The 16,174-nt window shown below is 33.8% G+C and overlaps 1 protein-coding gene across 6 annotated transcripts in view; it reads right to left on the reverse strand.

Annotated features, from left to right (window-relative positions):
• Ralyl (RALY RNA binding protein like) overlaps positions 1-16,174 on the reverse strand; it is a 677,304-nt gene that overhangs the window by 435,947 nt on the left and 225,183 nt on the right. The window contains exon 1 of one of the 6 annotated variants that reach the window (XM_076911216.1): positions 4,190-4,321. The exons of the other annotated variants lie outside the window; for them this stretch is intronic. The gene's annotated coding sequence lies outside the window, so the exon portion shown is untranslated. Of the gene's footprint in view, positions 1-4,189; positions 4,322-16,174 lie in introns of those variants that run through there. 6 annotated transcript variants of the gene reach the window in all.

A 16,174-nucleotide genomic window follows, 5' to 3' on the forward strand; every position in this document is an offset into this window, starting at 1 on the left:
TCATAGCAAAACCTTTACTATCTGTACCTTAATTGCCTACAACAAAGAAGAGTAAAATGCAAATTGTTGATCTTGTTGAAAACCTTTCCTTGGCCTTTTGTGATTTTAAGATAGGCTACTTCACATACCTTACCATGGCTTTAATGCTGGGACATATGCCTCTTGTAAGTGTGTCTGTTCATATCCATTAGTAGCTTATACAAACTCATTGGTGCCTCCTAATTGCTATGTTTATGGCAATTAACTAATTATCAGTTTGTTGATAATAACCTTCCTGGTCACCAAGTTAAGAGTTTGAGCACTTTGAGAGAGAACTCATGCAATATTTTCTCAAAAAGCTTTCCTAGAGTGCTGCCAGTCTAACTTAACTATCCCTTCTAGATGGTCTCACTGTCTCCTTCAAAATACTTATTCATAGCATCTATATCAAGTTATACAATCACTTCTTGTGTCCACATTTATTCCTTCCTTGTACAAAGAACTAGAAGTTCTATTGCTAAATGTTATCAAGTAACTTCTGAGTACTAGCAAAATTCTTGCCTTGTCAACAGGAAACATTTGAACAAAGCTTAATTATTACCACTTGCTCCTATAATTTTGCTATATAAGTATTTAGTCAGATTAATAACCTTTCCTTGATGATTTAAAATAGTGGAATGGATAAGATTGCTTTCAATATAGGTTTCTCTCTATGTATTTATATTTAGTAATTTATTGAGGAATCATAATTTTATTTGCTCAGAAAATTGAGTGAGCAATAATAAAAAGACTTGGACTAAAATTGAGGATAAAATCATTAGAAATAAGCAATAAGTGAACAATTTCCACAAGTGGGTAATAAAATATGAGGAAATGGATGCAATCACATTTAAGGAAATAGTGGGTATTATAGGTTTATGATTATATTATACAGTACAACTCTTGTGTACTTCTCATCTTATGAAGTGATGCTTCTAAATGTAGGACTGTTAATTACATCCTGTTTGGAATACTGCAAAATAAAACTCTCTGTGTGCTTGGAACTCCTTGGAGTATGGGAGAGTGAAACCTACTTGCAGTTTGCAGCTCAAAGTTAGGAAAGGGTAGTACTTGGATAAAACAGCAAGGAAAAACACTCCTATCTTCCAAAGAATTTGGAAATTCAACAATTAATATTAAACTTGTAGTTACAAATGTAGATGTGGCTTTGGAGAGAGATGGCAAGCCTGTGGAGCTGCTTCTCTGGTCTCTGAGTCATTGCTCCATCAGTTAGTAGTGAAGGGAAAGCTCTTACTCTCCTTATTAACGCAGATAAAATGTCACTTTTACAGTCTACATTTTTCCTTCTCTTTGGAATGACAAAAAGCACAATTCCATATATGTTATGGGTGCACTTGGCCATTAAAAACCCAAAGAGAATTCGATTTCTTATTACTTTTGTTTTTTTTTTTCTTACAGTTCATAGAACTAGATTTTTTGATATAAGCATTTGCATCTTTAGGATAAAAAACACAGACATTTTAAATTCTATATTAGTCTCTGTATTTTCAAGAAGTTTTGCAGTTTTAGAAACAAATGTATTGATGCTCAAGGTATACACAGCACTGAATGTCCATGCAGGGCAACCATGATACTCCACAAGACGTACAGTGATGCTTTCCTGGGATTATCAACCTACATAGTGAAGAATGACAATTTAAAACAAGTTTAGCTAACAAAGACCAGATAGGGATGAGAAATATAGTCAGCTCTTAAGACTATCAGTAATAACATCAGAATATGCACTGTTCAATATAAAGTCATTAATTATAAAGTTCTAGTTACTGCAAAACAGTGCAAAGTTATTATTTTCTAGATCAATAAATATAGTATATACAGAATACATGAGCAGGAAAATGTAGTCATTCAATGTTCTATTTGATGCAAATTAATTAATCTACTGCCTTCATAATTAATAATCTATAAACAGCTCAGAGAATGGAACTGAAGAATCAAAAGTGTGTACTCTAGACAGATGTCTAGACCCAGGGTTGATACTGGATTTAATGTCACTTACTCTTTGTGCAAGCATCAGGACACAATGTCATCTTGCCTTTTCTTTGATAAAATGGAAACATAAATACAAATATTCTCAAATAGTTCTTTCTTTCTCTAGTCTCAAATGCTACATTATTCATATTAGCAGCATGCAGTACCTGCATGATTGGATACCTTATTCAATTAGTTCATTAATACAGAGCTTCAATCAGATATATGATTGGAACTTGACAGGCCATTCATTACTGTATTCAAAGCCATTTGAGAGCTTGCAATGAGTCAATATTTGTGCTAAGCACTCAGAAACAATGTCTCATATAGCCTGTTTCGGGGAGCTAAATATTTCTCTTTGCTTCACTGGTCTCTGTCTCCTTGTGTTTTAGAAAATAAGTTTTGTGCTAAGAACAAAGAGTCCTATAAAATGCCACACAAAAAGAATGAAAGTATGTTTGATCTGAGTTCTGAAGGAAGATTTTTAGCTACTCACTGTCAGAGGATAAGTTAATGGTTACTGCAGCAAAAGCAGCATGCAGGAAAGACAGGCACAGAATTTTAGTCTGGGAAAATAAGAAATCAGAGTAGATGAATGGACCTCAGGTAAACAATGATATGAGTCAGGTTGGGGAAAATTAAATTTTTATGTTGATATCAAACCTGTACAACAGATAAAAATTATATAGAAATTGGCTCTAGAATCAGCTCAATTCTTGTTAACCAAGCATTACTAGAAGAAAAAACTGGACAACTGAACTTCATGCTTAATATTAAAGAACTACATTTTTAATGTTTAAGAAGATAAATATAAAGAAATAAGAAAATTTATCTTTATTTATTTTCTATCATGTATAGGCAGTTTAATTTTCATTTTAACCACACAATGACATAGCTCTTGGATATAAGTAAAATTCATCAGCATCCCAGAAATTATTGTATTTTTCCTTAAAAATTCCATAATATGAATAACTTAGAGTACTTTTTTGATCAAAACATAGCACATTGGAGAAATAACAAAATCAGAGACTTGTTCTATTTGAACTTGTTTTATTTTTTTTATCAGACTAAGAGACTTTTTTGTCTCATAATGAACTTGTTTTTCTTTCTAGAATAATAATACTGAGTTTTCAGTTTCATATTCCATATTGGATGTCTTATCTTTTTATACACCAGACTCAAACTATGTCACATCAAGTTCTCATAAGCCATTTCATTAAGAAAGGGTTAATGTGAAGAAATGTTTTAAAGTAACATTGCCTGGAAAAATCAAGGGGTACCACAGGATTCTGTCAGAGACTTATTTGTACAACAAGCCACTTCTTCAGAACCAACCTTTAATCAATTCCCTTGAATTCTGTGAAGCAGATGGCTCATGTTTTTGCCTAATTTGTATGGCATTGCATCTTATACTATGTATGCTTAGTTCAGTTTATGCTATAGACATCTTAATTCAGATTTTATGAACTTTTAAAGCACATAGTCTGTTAGAAACCATGACAGTTATTCTTTCCACCAAGTTTTAGTATATATAAAAATCTGCTATATACCATCACTAGCTTTTGTTCATCCATAAAAATTCCTGAGAACCTACACATTCCTGATATTGTTGGGAACAATGCTTCACTTCTGGATGAGATAGCCAAGTCTCCACAGATGTTTTGACTCAGCTCTTGAGAAATGAAGAATGTTAATGAAGAATGTTCAGTCAGGGCTTTGTGGTGCACTTTCTGTGTGGAGTGCTTCTTTTTACTAGGTGAGAAAGGCACAGGCAGCACCAGAGACATACAAATGAAAATTCAAGCTTCCGGTGTAGCCACTTCTTCTGAATGACCTTTAATTTAAGACTCCTTTGTGGAAGAACTATTTTACTTTTATTATAAATCAAGCAACTTTTCAAATACAAAGCCCTTTGTAAAGCAAATGGAAGCAACAAGCATTCTAATCTCAGTGTGCCTTCTTACTGCTGATCTTCAGCCCAGCAACTGCTGTTTTAAGTAATCCATGAAGACCAAGTTTTTCCCAGTAGTTTATATGAAAGTAGAGTTATATAAGAAGTTCACTCACTCATACCAGTATTTAATGTTTGCTCTATCTCCTTAAACAAACATTGACTTTACAGAATTATAATCTGTGTCTGTCTCATTCAGATCATCACTGGGCATCATTGCTCAACTCTCACCTTTAAATTATGACTGTAGCTGAAATTTGCTTCCTTAACATATCCTCTGCAGTACTTGGAAAATGATCTCAGTCCTCCTTGTTGGAATGTACTTGACAAATCCTTGGTGCCATAGCATATACACTTTATTTTCAGTAAGTACACAGACTGCTGGAACATAGAGCTATTGCACATCAGAGGTTGGACTGTGTAAAGAAAATGAAAATCATTGACTAGTAATCATTGACTTTAAGAATTATTTCATACCTGAATTGTATACCTGTATGGCAGAGATTTAACTGGCCTATATCTGAGTTTAGAAAAAAAATAAACAAAAAAAAAAAAAAACCAATTATTCCGGATTTTTCAAAGAGGTAGTTGAAATTTCAATTTTATTTGGGGCTCCAGTGAATTCTGCTTATCAACTATTATTACCTACAGGCTCTCAAAGAATACTAAGCTCTACATCTTGAGCTGATTAAGTGCATATATCTTGACAATTCCTCAAAAAGCTGTGGGCCAAAAGCTTGGCCAACAAGGTGGAGACATACACAAACAATGAAATCAGACAGAGAATTGGCAGACAGTGTTCATGTCATTTACACTATACCCATTGAATATTTATGAGTGTCTATCCTCAACAGTAGTTTAAACTATATAGGGCATTCATTGTTATGTGATGTCTCAGCACATTAAAGATATTTGTTTGATCAGTATCTGGTTTGACTTATGTATGAATTATATGTGCTTACATTTCTTTTCTATTGGTTTAAATTCTGTAAGGATGAGCTACAGTTTGATCTTTTAATGAGATGTGCCAAGAAAATGATGTGTAGCTCACAAATATAATCTAGAAAAAAGGTAAATCATGTGATAGCATGTCACAGCCATATCTGTCACTTCCACATCCAGTCTTTGTGCACCATACTTCTGCTCCTAACCAACACAAAAGCAAATATGTCACTGCATTTATTTTAACCATGATGTCCGAGTAAGAAAAATGCTGCCCATTTAGGTTAGGATTCTGCAATCAGGAATTAATCTAAATATTACTTTAAAATTCCCAATATATCTTAAATATGCAAACACAAATTTGAATAAAAGTAATTTCATATCTTGTTGAAACTTTTATTTAATGGTAATTTATATTTCAATTTTAGGAAAATAAACAGTCCAGAGTATTTAGAGGAAAAATACGTAGAAATCTTCATAGTAAATTTAATATTCTGTGTGAACAATATCATTCTAAGAACTATAACTGTGTCTCCTCAATGCTTGAAAACTTTCAGCTGTATGAGAATTAAAATGGAAATATGAGATATATAGTACCATTAGGAAAACAAAAGGTACAGAGTATTTTAGAGGAAAAATACATGAAAATCTCCATAATAAATTTAATAATTCTGTGTGACCAATATCATAGAATGGTATTGTTCTTAGAAATAACTATAACTGTATCTCCTCAGTGCTTGAAAACATTTCAACTATATGAGAATTAAAATGAAAATATGAAATACATAGTATCATTCTTCTAAATTTTCTTTCAACTAATGATTTATGTATATACTATTATATCTATATTAAATATCAGTGCTGAGTTTTTACAAGTTTCAAGAAGACCAAATATTTTCTTAATTATTATCAAAAGATAGTACATAGAGAGTTTCATAATAGCAGAATTGTAACCACATGTAAATAGTCTAAATGACTGTGATACATTCTACATAAGGCATGTTTTATTTTGAAAGATAAACAGTATTAAAGACAAGTAACAAAAAGTAAAATAAACATTTGAAGACAATTGTCTTAGACCCAGGCTGCACTGAAAGGAATTGGAGTTCTAGTTAGCAACTAGAGGAGAAAACATCAACAACATACTTGTTTTCCACCTGAAGAGAGCTGGAAAGGGCAATACGATGTTTTGATGGTTAGACATACTGCCTTCTGGGTAAGCATTAAGAAAAAGAAGTACATATAGGAAGAGAAGAGTCACTGTGTCTGAACTGTGGGGAACCATTTATTGAATGGGTCAAGGAACACATATTTCAAGAAAGACAGCTGGCAATAAAGGGCACAGATCCAGTGTGTAATAAACATCAGACTGGTGCTCACTGAAATAACAGTGAGGACTGCCCTTTAGAACACTGAGCTGGCAGTGGAAAACACTGGGTGATAACAATATAGTAAATCCAAAACCAAGCCCAAAGAAAACAAAGAGGCTCATAGACAGTAAAGGGGGTGGATGGAGATGCACTGACAAATCCTCTCATTCTAATGTGTTAGCTCTACCTCTCAGTCAAAGCCAAGCATGTTTATCAACAATGAAGTTAGACACTTCAAATATTAGAAATATCAAACTGTGTTATTTATTAAGCATTGTGATGTGACTTTTCACAGAAAAATTACTTTATCATGAACATAGCAATGTTAAAGTAACTTTCTCTATATTACTCAGAATTCAAGGCTGAAAATGCAAAATCTACGTAAAGATATTATTTTAGATCAAGTCCTAACTCATAATACTACTCAATTATTTAGAAAATACATATGTACAATGTATACAAACAAAAAATATGATTAAGTTTATATTTGTTAAATAAATTTATCTAAGATTATTTTCTTTGGACTTTAGATCTGAAAGTATAGTTCAGTCACTGGAATCTATTCTCTTTCTGATTTTTCCCTTGGAGATGTGATAGTGATGATTATTTATTTTACATATTCTGGAATGCAGTCCCCTGAGGAATCCAGGCCAGAATCTGGAAGCCTAGCAGGTACAGAAGTCCTGGAGAAGTATTGCTTATTGGCTTTCACCTATGACTTGCTCATTTTGCTTTCTTATAGAACTAAGGACTACTATTCAAGGAAGGACACCACTCACAATGTACTGGGTCCTCCCACGATAATCACTAAATAAGAAAATGCCTTATTGGCTTGCCTATGGCCTGATCTTATGGATACATCCTCTCAATTGAGGGTCACTCTTTTTTTTTTTTTTTAGGGTGCTAAGATTTTATTTTAAAAACTGAAGTTGTAATGATAATAATTCTGCTTCTTTGTAGTTCTTTTTTTAAATTTTAATTCTTTCTTTTTTATTGGATATTTTATTTATATTTCAAAAAAAGAGGTCATTTGCTTATGTCTTCCTTATCCTTTCTCTACACCCCTTTCTTAATATCTTCTCTCTATTCTATTTTTTTATATGACTATCTAAATACAAAAAAAATCTAAAGACTGATAGGAATGCTGTACTAAAAACAAACACTTATAAGTGATAAAAAGTAATTTAATACAATATTCTTTTTTTATTAGTAGTATAAGGTACTATAGCAAGGAAACTGGAAAACCAAACTCTGAAAGTGGACTGAATAAGCCCACAGTAAGCTCATAGTTAGTAACTGAGCTTTCTCTACAGTGAAATCTCATCACTCTCTATAGTGTTAACATCATCAATCCCAAAAGGAACTAGAAGGCACAACCCTGGTTTGTGGTCTCACATTTCCCAGTTTGCACACATACTAGCCAGCTTGGGCTCAGGACTGCTGCTCTCAGAGAAATAGTCCCAGATGTTGCAAAAACATAACTTGGCAAAAACCATGTCCCAGGAATGAGGCAGAGCTATGTGAAATGGAAAGAATTAACAACAGTCAGTACCTTTTGTTAGAATGTTAAATTTTAAAGCTTTTGAACAGAATCATTTGATTGAATCCTTTTTAAACAAAATCATCTACTCTATCTACCAAATAGGCAAAATTAACCAGAATGAATAAGACTTAAGAAGATGCTGTTTTTCTTTAGTTTAAAGTTAAATAAATCCCCAAAAGTGCCCGACTTCTGCATGAGATACATGTGGAAAATGCAAGGATATTTGCTCCTTTATAGACATCTAGAAAAGCAATTTAAAATGGAATAAAACAGGAAGATATTATCAGAACTGTAGGTATTGTGAAAATTGTGCTGTGGAAATTAAAATACTAGTTTGTGCCATAGCCATAAATTACCAAACTAATTATCTAGTAGCAGGCATAACTGAATCATTCCAAGGGGTAATTAGCAATCAGACATAATGAGTACTGCCACTATTTCTTCTGATACTGTATTTAGCTTCCACTCAGCCTGGGGGAACTGAATTATTTCCTATCCTTGCAGAGGGCATTACTGCTATATTGAGTGCATCAGCCCATATTATTACTCCCCGTAGTTTAATTCTTCACTGGACTGCACACTTCTGATTTCCCCTGTCAAAAGTTTCTTATTCTCCCAGGCCTTTTACGGCAGTCATCTTTCTAGCAATCATTCCTAAACATATATGTATAAACTGCATCAGAGCCATATTAAATGTTTCCTGTAGTTGCTTTGCAAAATCCAGTAATGCAGCTAGAGTCATTTAAAATAATATTTTCTAGGCCAGTTGCTATAATTTAAAATTATATGTGTCAATTAAAACATCTCTAGGTCTTTTTATATCTTAAACATCATTATTTTACTAAATGCCTTCTAAGAGTGTAGACATTAGCCTGTGCCCTGGGGAATTAGGAAGAGATGGACGTGTCCCTGATGTGTGGCTTTCACAGGGATTTAGGTACTTGTTGTACAGTGTGATCAATGCCACAGAGTGAGGCAAGACAGGTAACCCTGATACATATACATACTGCCAGGGACCACATATTGCATTATCCTATTTTGGACAAATTCAAAATACTACACAGAATAAAAAAATAATTACTCAACTCTTAAGTGAGAAAACGCACATCACAGAAAATGATGAAATTATGTCTGCCATTTGTGCTCAGGTAGGATTCATTTAAACACCACCATTTGAATATATACTGATATTTGAATTTTAGCATCCAGGGTGTAAGGTCAGAGTTTCAAATTTAGAATCTCTTAGGGAGAGAAAAAAAAGTTTCTGAATACTGAGCCAAAGAGCCAGCTCTGGAAGCACTATGTACCGAACTGTTAAAGAAAGAACAACCTTTATTAAGCCCCTAAGATTTTGCAGAGAATCAACAGGGGTCATTTCAAGTGGAAGAATGGACAAAGCCATCAAGGCACACTGGTTGAACACCAAAGAAGCTTTACAGACAACTCTGAAAGAGGAGTTTTCTCCATAGAAATATCAGGGACTTGGGTTCATCTTCCTTTCCTGCTGCCTGCAGAAGCTGCTATGGCTCTAAAGGCTCCACATTCACATTTGAGGAGAGAGCTCAATCCCTGCATCATGATCACTCTAGCATTAAAGTGGTGGTTAATTAAAAGGAAAATAGGGGGATTTTTAGAACTGACAAAGTTCTCTAAAGATTTAATTTTCAACCTCCTGAGATATTACATTGTAATCAGTCAGAGCAGCAAGAAAAATCCAAGAGTTGTCAAAGCTTTCTCAGTGCAGGCTTCCACTCCGTCACCTCAGCCTAGCCAACCACATGTTGCAGAAATCTTAATGCCTATACAACACTGGGGGAAACACAGTCCCTATTATGGCTAAGCATCATGAGTTTCCTAGGAAACAATACAAAGCAAGGACAAAGAGGAGCTGAGCCTGGCCCTGACACCTGCTGCAAAGGAAGAAAGCCTGGGATGTGGAGAGTGCACAGAGAGGCAGGAAGCATATGCAGTCCCAGATGCTCACTCTGGCAGGGGGAGGCCTTCCAAGTTTGAAAGCAGAAACTGGTGAATCAAGAAGGAAACAGCAATTTTTCTTTGATATTCTTTTGACCATTTTTACTTAGCCAGGCCAAATGATGCCACAAATCAGATGCAAATGCAATACTCCCTCAACTAGTGCCCTAATACGGAAGAAATTACGTTTTCAAGGCTTGGCCATAGGATAACACATCTGGACCATGGGTTAATAAATTTTATAAACTGGATAGCTTTAAGTGTTCAGTGTCTGTTCATAAATTGTCTGCTAACTAGATGTGAAAGTTGAATTGAGTTTAGAAGAAAAAATATTTTAAATTAATAATTTATGTGGAAAATGTCTATGAATGTCTCATCATTTCAAATGCATCAACATTCAAAATGGAAAACATCTCAAGCCTCTGTTCCCACGTATACACAGCACAGTGACTTGTACTTGCAAACAGCCAGGTAACATTGAGGGTAAAAAACAGGACATAGGACAAGACTGTTGTGGTTTGAATAGAATTTGTTCCCAAGAAGTTCCTCATGAAGTTTGGTCCCATGGTAACAGTGAGTGGTCATCACAGTACAACCCAATCATTACACTCACAAACATTTTATAGGAGTTTCAGAAATATGTAATAACATACATGAATCATTAAAAAGTGAAACCAAAATCATTCTTCCTTTTCCATATTTCCATGCAAGTTGAAATCCAATGGATCCCTGTTATAAATTAGAATCAGTGAACAAATATGGGCCATCTGAACATATATTTAATTAAGTAATAGTTAAAATTTAGTATTTTGTGTACACTATTATTTCTAAATAACTGAAAAGCCACAGAGAGATATTTAGCTTGCCACAAGTTTAGACTTGTCACAAGAGGGAGCCCATGGGTTTCAATTAATGTGAACATATCAGAAATAAATAAAGTGAAATCAATTTGATCCTGAAAAGCATTATTTTATAGTACAATTCATATTGATGACAAAATATAAGTGAATATTTAGAATGAATAGTCAAAGTTTCCTTTCAATTTACCTTTCTAAAAATATCCTTAATGTATTTTCCCAAACAAAGCTACCTCTGTGATACACAAAAAGAAAATGAATTAAAATTTTTCTGAATGATATTATGTTCCTGAAAGCTAAGATTACCTCATTTGTAAAACAAAAATAAATGAGTTATTTTCCAGCAAGATTGTGAGAGTTAATGGGCTAACCCAAGAACTCAGTATGTCAGTGCCCAGCATAAGGTAGTTATAAATAAAAGGCATTTTTTTCATTTTGTGTGGACATTATAAAAATATTTATTACATATACTATTTGTTTCCTTAATAAAATTAACTCCTTTTAAGATGCTTCAGTCCTTTCTAGCCCGTTGATCTACATTTTACCTATTGATTATAATACCTATACATTTCTTTCTAAACTAAGTTTTTCTGAAGTACAGAATGTATTCGTTACCTATCATTTACAGTCATCTAAAATGTCCTCATAATCAATGTCTACATAAGTTCATGCTGCCAAAAGCAAAGAGCATTTCAATCTTTATCTAATCGACTTCTTTGGGAGTATTGAATTTTCCCTTGAAGTTATTTCGGTATGTGGTGATCATTCTCTCTCCTCAGTTTGCTCATCTCTCTGGTGTTGCTAATGTTGAGTAATCACCATAGCATCCCAGTTTTTTCTACTTATATCCTTCTTGTTCCCATTTCCCCTCCAGGGAATAACACAGGTGAATAAATGCAGCAGATAGAATCATTAACCTAGCATGCGAACCTATACGTTGTTCTTTCTTGGTAAAATATTCTAGCATTTTTCTCACCTAGGTGGGGCATCTTGCTATATTGTAAAACTTCTCTCTCTCTCTCTCTCTCTCTCTCTCTCTCTCTCTCTCTCTCTCTCTCTCTCTTTCTCTCTGTTTCTCTGTGTGTGTGTGTGTGTGCGTGTGTGTGTGTCCTGGCTCCTTATGGTTCATGTAATATTTAGTATATTTTTATTTGAATTATTTAATAACTTGAGATGAAACATAAAATTTCACTCCTTTTACCTTTTTAAGAAGAATAGGTCTCCGCTAGTCAGTACTAAGGCACAGCTGCACAGCAAATATGTTTCAGTCATTCTCAGTCTTCCTGCATGACCTCACTGGCCTTGTAGGTCCAGTTAATCACTACATGTGTGCTATTTCATTTAAAAACGCAGAATTCAGAACCATCTGAAAAAGTTCTTATATCTATGTTTATATAAAAAATGAGTCAGATAAAGTATAAATTATGGGCTTTGTAGATAGAGAAAAAACAAAAACCAATCAACCAACCAAACAAACAAAAAAACCCAAAGAAAACAATTCTGTATTTAACCACCTGAAGAAATCTTTATGAAATTGAGTCATTTGCTTCTCTCAGAGCCTCCAGACTGAATTGAAGAAGAAAGATGTCCTCTGTGGAGGACTCAAGAGTCCATTCTCAACCAAGTAGGAAGCGAGGGACACTCATGTAAGGAACCAGTAGGCATTATGCAAATCTCACATATTTCAAACTATGCATGTGTAATATAAACATCAGTTGACAAGATAAATGACCACTCTTCTGTTCACTGATTGGTCTATCAAACACTTTTAAACAGTAACTGAAAACAAAATCTTTCTGACATGTTCTTGTTTTCCCTTGGTTCACCTTGCCTTCATCTGCACCAAAGGGACAGGGAATGTAGCCTGTGTTGAAACTTTGCTAATGCTACCATCTATTTACTCCTGTCGGATGTAAAGATTGTCACTTCAACTCCCTTAACTATGTTCTCTTCTGTTAATAAGATATTAATTTGTACTTTATAAACTGATGTATATAGTAATGTAAGATGTAGCCACCATACAATATGTACATGCGATGTGACAATCATCTTTTCAGTTTTATCAGGACCAGGGGCAGTGTCTTAGTTACTTTTGTATTGCTGTAATAAGACACTGTGACCAAGGCAAGAGTTTATTAGGGTCTTATAGTTTCAGATGGTTAGAGTCCATAAACATCATACTGGGTAACATGGTGGCAGGAAGGCAGGATGGAACTAGAGCAGTAGTCGAGAGCTTACATCTTAGTTTGCCAGTATAGGCTAACTGTGAAAGGGTTGGGTTTTTGAACACTCAAAGCACACCCTCAGTGACTCCCCTTCTTAAACAAGGCCACATGTCCTAATTTTTCACAAATAGTATCACCAAATAGGAACTAAGTATTTAAATATAATGAGCATATGCATGGTGGGGGGTCATTCTTATTCAATCTACCACAGGTAGAGGAGGAACTCACATACAGGAAGAGAGACCCAACAATGGATCAGCCTATTCTAACCTTACGGACTAACTCATTCTACATTTGGGCACTATAATTTTTATACAGTGTGTAGAAAGTACATAGTAGTGTTTGTAGCCGGTTGTATGAGTTCTTCAGGACAAACCCCAGTTGCCTTCCTTTATTCTGTGCATTGATCTATTCGATGAAAAGCAACACAGTGAATACCTACTTCTCCAAGATTGTAGCCAAAATGAAACTCAGCATTTCCTCAGACTGAAAGAGAGGAAAGCCCATGTTCTCATCCTTTCGATGAAAAGGAGAGAAATCATATTTATCTCAAAGTCTATCTCTTATCTTCTCCAGAAACTTCCACAAAAATGTTTGATCCTCACTTGAAAGCAAGTGTCTTGTGATTAGAAACTATATTTTTCTTGGTTTTGTGCCCTTACAGCCTACCTGCCCCCCATGGTTCCTGAAATGTATAAAATAGCAACAAGGTTGGTGTATGAAGAATAAAGAAATGATCCCACAAACTTTTGAATATCAGGCAAAGAGAAAGTAAAAGGGGACAAGGGCATGGAATTAGGTACATTGGGAGGTGAGAAGGAGCCTGGAGGAGTTTGGTTAGAAAAAGTTGTGATCAAAATATACATTAAGAAAAAAATAAAATGAAAGCTTAAAATGTGGCTTTGTCATAACAATGGTATACATTTATAGTCTTTTCATATTTACACATAGAATTAAAAAATGTATGGCTCAAGTTATATAAGCATCTGGAAAAAGAGAAACTTACATCAAAAGCAGCAAATATCCCAAATGATTTCCAGGGCTCTTTCTCCATTTCATTTATCTTTGTCCTGCTCCCTAATATCCAAATGTTCATTGCTACTACTCTACACTCAGAGCAGCGCCTGTTTCGTGAGCATTTCCTGTACTCATACTTTCTACTTAATGCTTCATGTGAGCAAAATTATAAGTAAACCAAGAACTAGAACAATTTCCAAAGATAGACAGAGCATGGTATTTATGTTTTAACATCTCAGAAGCAACACAAATGCAAATCTGTCTGTCCTAGAAAAGCCTAGGACCTATCATAAAATATAAGGTTCTGTGGACAGTAATGTAAGGAGCGAAGTTGGAAGAATTTCAGAGAAAATCCTAAGTTTTAAATGCAGATTAATTTTAAAATATAATAATTGTATTGACTTGTTGATATCATATCAGCACAATATAAAATAATTTATGATTTCATTCAGTGCCCTGCTGTTTTCTGATTTTCACATCTGTATTTCTTTGTGTCCTCTCTTCTACAGATCTGAGAGCTATATTGTTCATGTGTAAGATTTCAAAAACTAACTGATATGGTCAATTTGGTGTCCACACTTGATAAGATTTCTTCCCTGTCATTGCTGTGAATTCACAGCTATTTGTCCTTCTGGATATGTTCTGAAAAACTGATCTCTGTACTTTCATGTGGTCTGACTGTAGGATACAATTCAGTGTTTCATATCATTATGAGCATCTTGAAGGCAAGGTCTATTATAAAAAGTTAAATGTGCAGCAATCTAACTACCACCCAAGAACCTTAGAAACTAAAAACTAAGCATATACATCTTTTCCTTGAAAAACACTGGGAGAAATGTAAAATTCTTAGGAAAAAAATGTATGACTTGAATCCTCAGTGAGACCACAATATGTTTAATTGCTTAGTAAATATTAAAAAATACATACATTTTCTGTTATAAGCTTATCTTCTAGTTTCTGTGGCAAATAAGAATGCCCACTTTCATCAGTTCTATTCGATACATATTGGAACTCTTAGAAAAAATATTAAACGTTAAAACAAATTTTACAAAATACAGAATTTTGAACAAATTAAACTATTCCTGTTGACAGATAGCATGATGAGATATTTTTAAAAGCCTAAATAATCCAACGATAGCTGATTATAGTTCACAAGAAAATCACTAAACTGCAGAGAGTAAAAATAAGCACATAAAATATATTAATAACAACATTTCTGAAAAAAAAAGACTAGAATACAATCACATTTATAACAGCAACAACAATATTTAGGCATAAATTTAGTCAAAAAGACATACAATTTCTATGTACTAAAGTGATTGAGTATCTATGAAACAAAATTACGATGGAAATAAATGGCGTAAGAGATTGTTGGGAAAAAGTAACATCATTAAAATATGCATCTGACCAAAGAAATTTATGGATTCAATGTATCTCTCATCAAAATAATTATTACATACCTAGGAGAAATAATCCCAATAAAGAAAACTATTGAACATACAAAATAAGACTGAAATATCACCCTCATTGCCTTGGAAGCACACTGCAACATTAAGTAACCATAGGACAAATGAAAGACAGTGGAAATCATGGAAAAAATTCTCACACTGATAGCCACTGAATTTTGAAAAATTTACTACGTAATGGAGAAAGTACTATTTCTTCAATAAATAGAGCTCAAAGATCTGAGTGTACTTATCTATGACTATAATCTATATTTATAAAACTACAGTAAGATGCTATAAATCAATACAGATACTATTACAGCATTATTCTGACTTAAATTTATCTAAAATTACTTATTACTTCACATATTGTGAGCTTAAAATTCGAATATATTGAAGGTTACTTGTAGTCTCTAATAAAGGATCTTCAAGAATAAATTAATTTTAGTCAATCAAATGATTTTTAGTTATACAGAAATTCTAGTATGAATACTCATGCAGAAACATTTGTCTTGTGTATGTCCATCAGCATCTGACTAGGTTCTACAGAAGAAAAGGCTGGACTGGTGATCTGCATTTTAATTATTAAAAGGAACAAACCAATAGAATATGAATAATATATAAGAATATATAAATAAAAGCCAAAATGACATCAATCATCAGTAACAGATTCCAGGATGGAGAATAAAATCTGAACCCAGAACCCAGAGCTACAGTTTCCAGAAATAAGGACCATCCAAGAAATATGATATAAAAGATAAGTTTTTTAAAAAAATCTCAATGTATGTATGGAAAAAGACATATCAATGTGCAACTATGAGTATGTTTTATTTGGCTGAAAAC

This window comes from Arvicanthis niloticus, chromosome 13, assembly GCF_011762505.2.
Source record: "Arvicanthis niloticus isolate mArvNil1 chromosome 13, mArvNil1.pat.X, whole genome shotgun sequence".
Lineage (NCBI taxonomy): Eukaryota > Metazoa > Chordata > Mammalia > Rodentia > Muridae > Arvicanthis > Arvicanthis niloticus.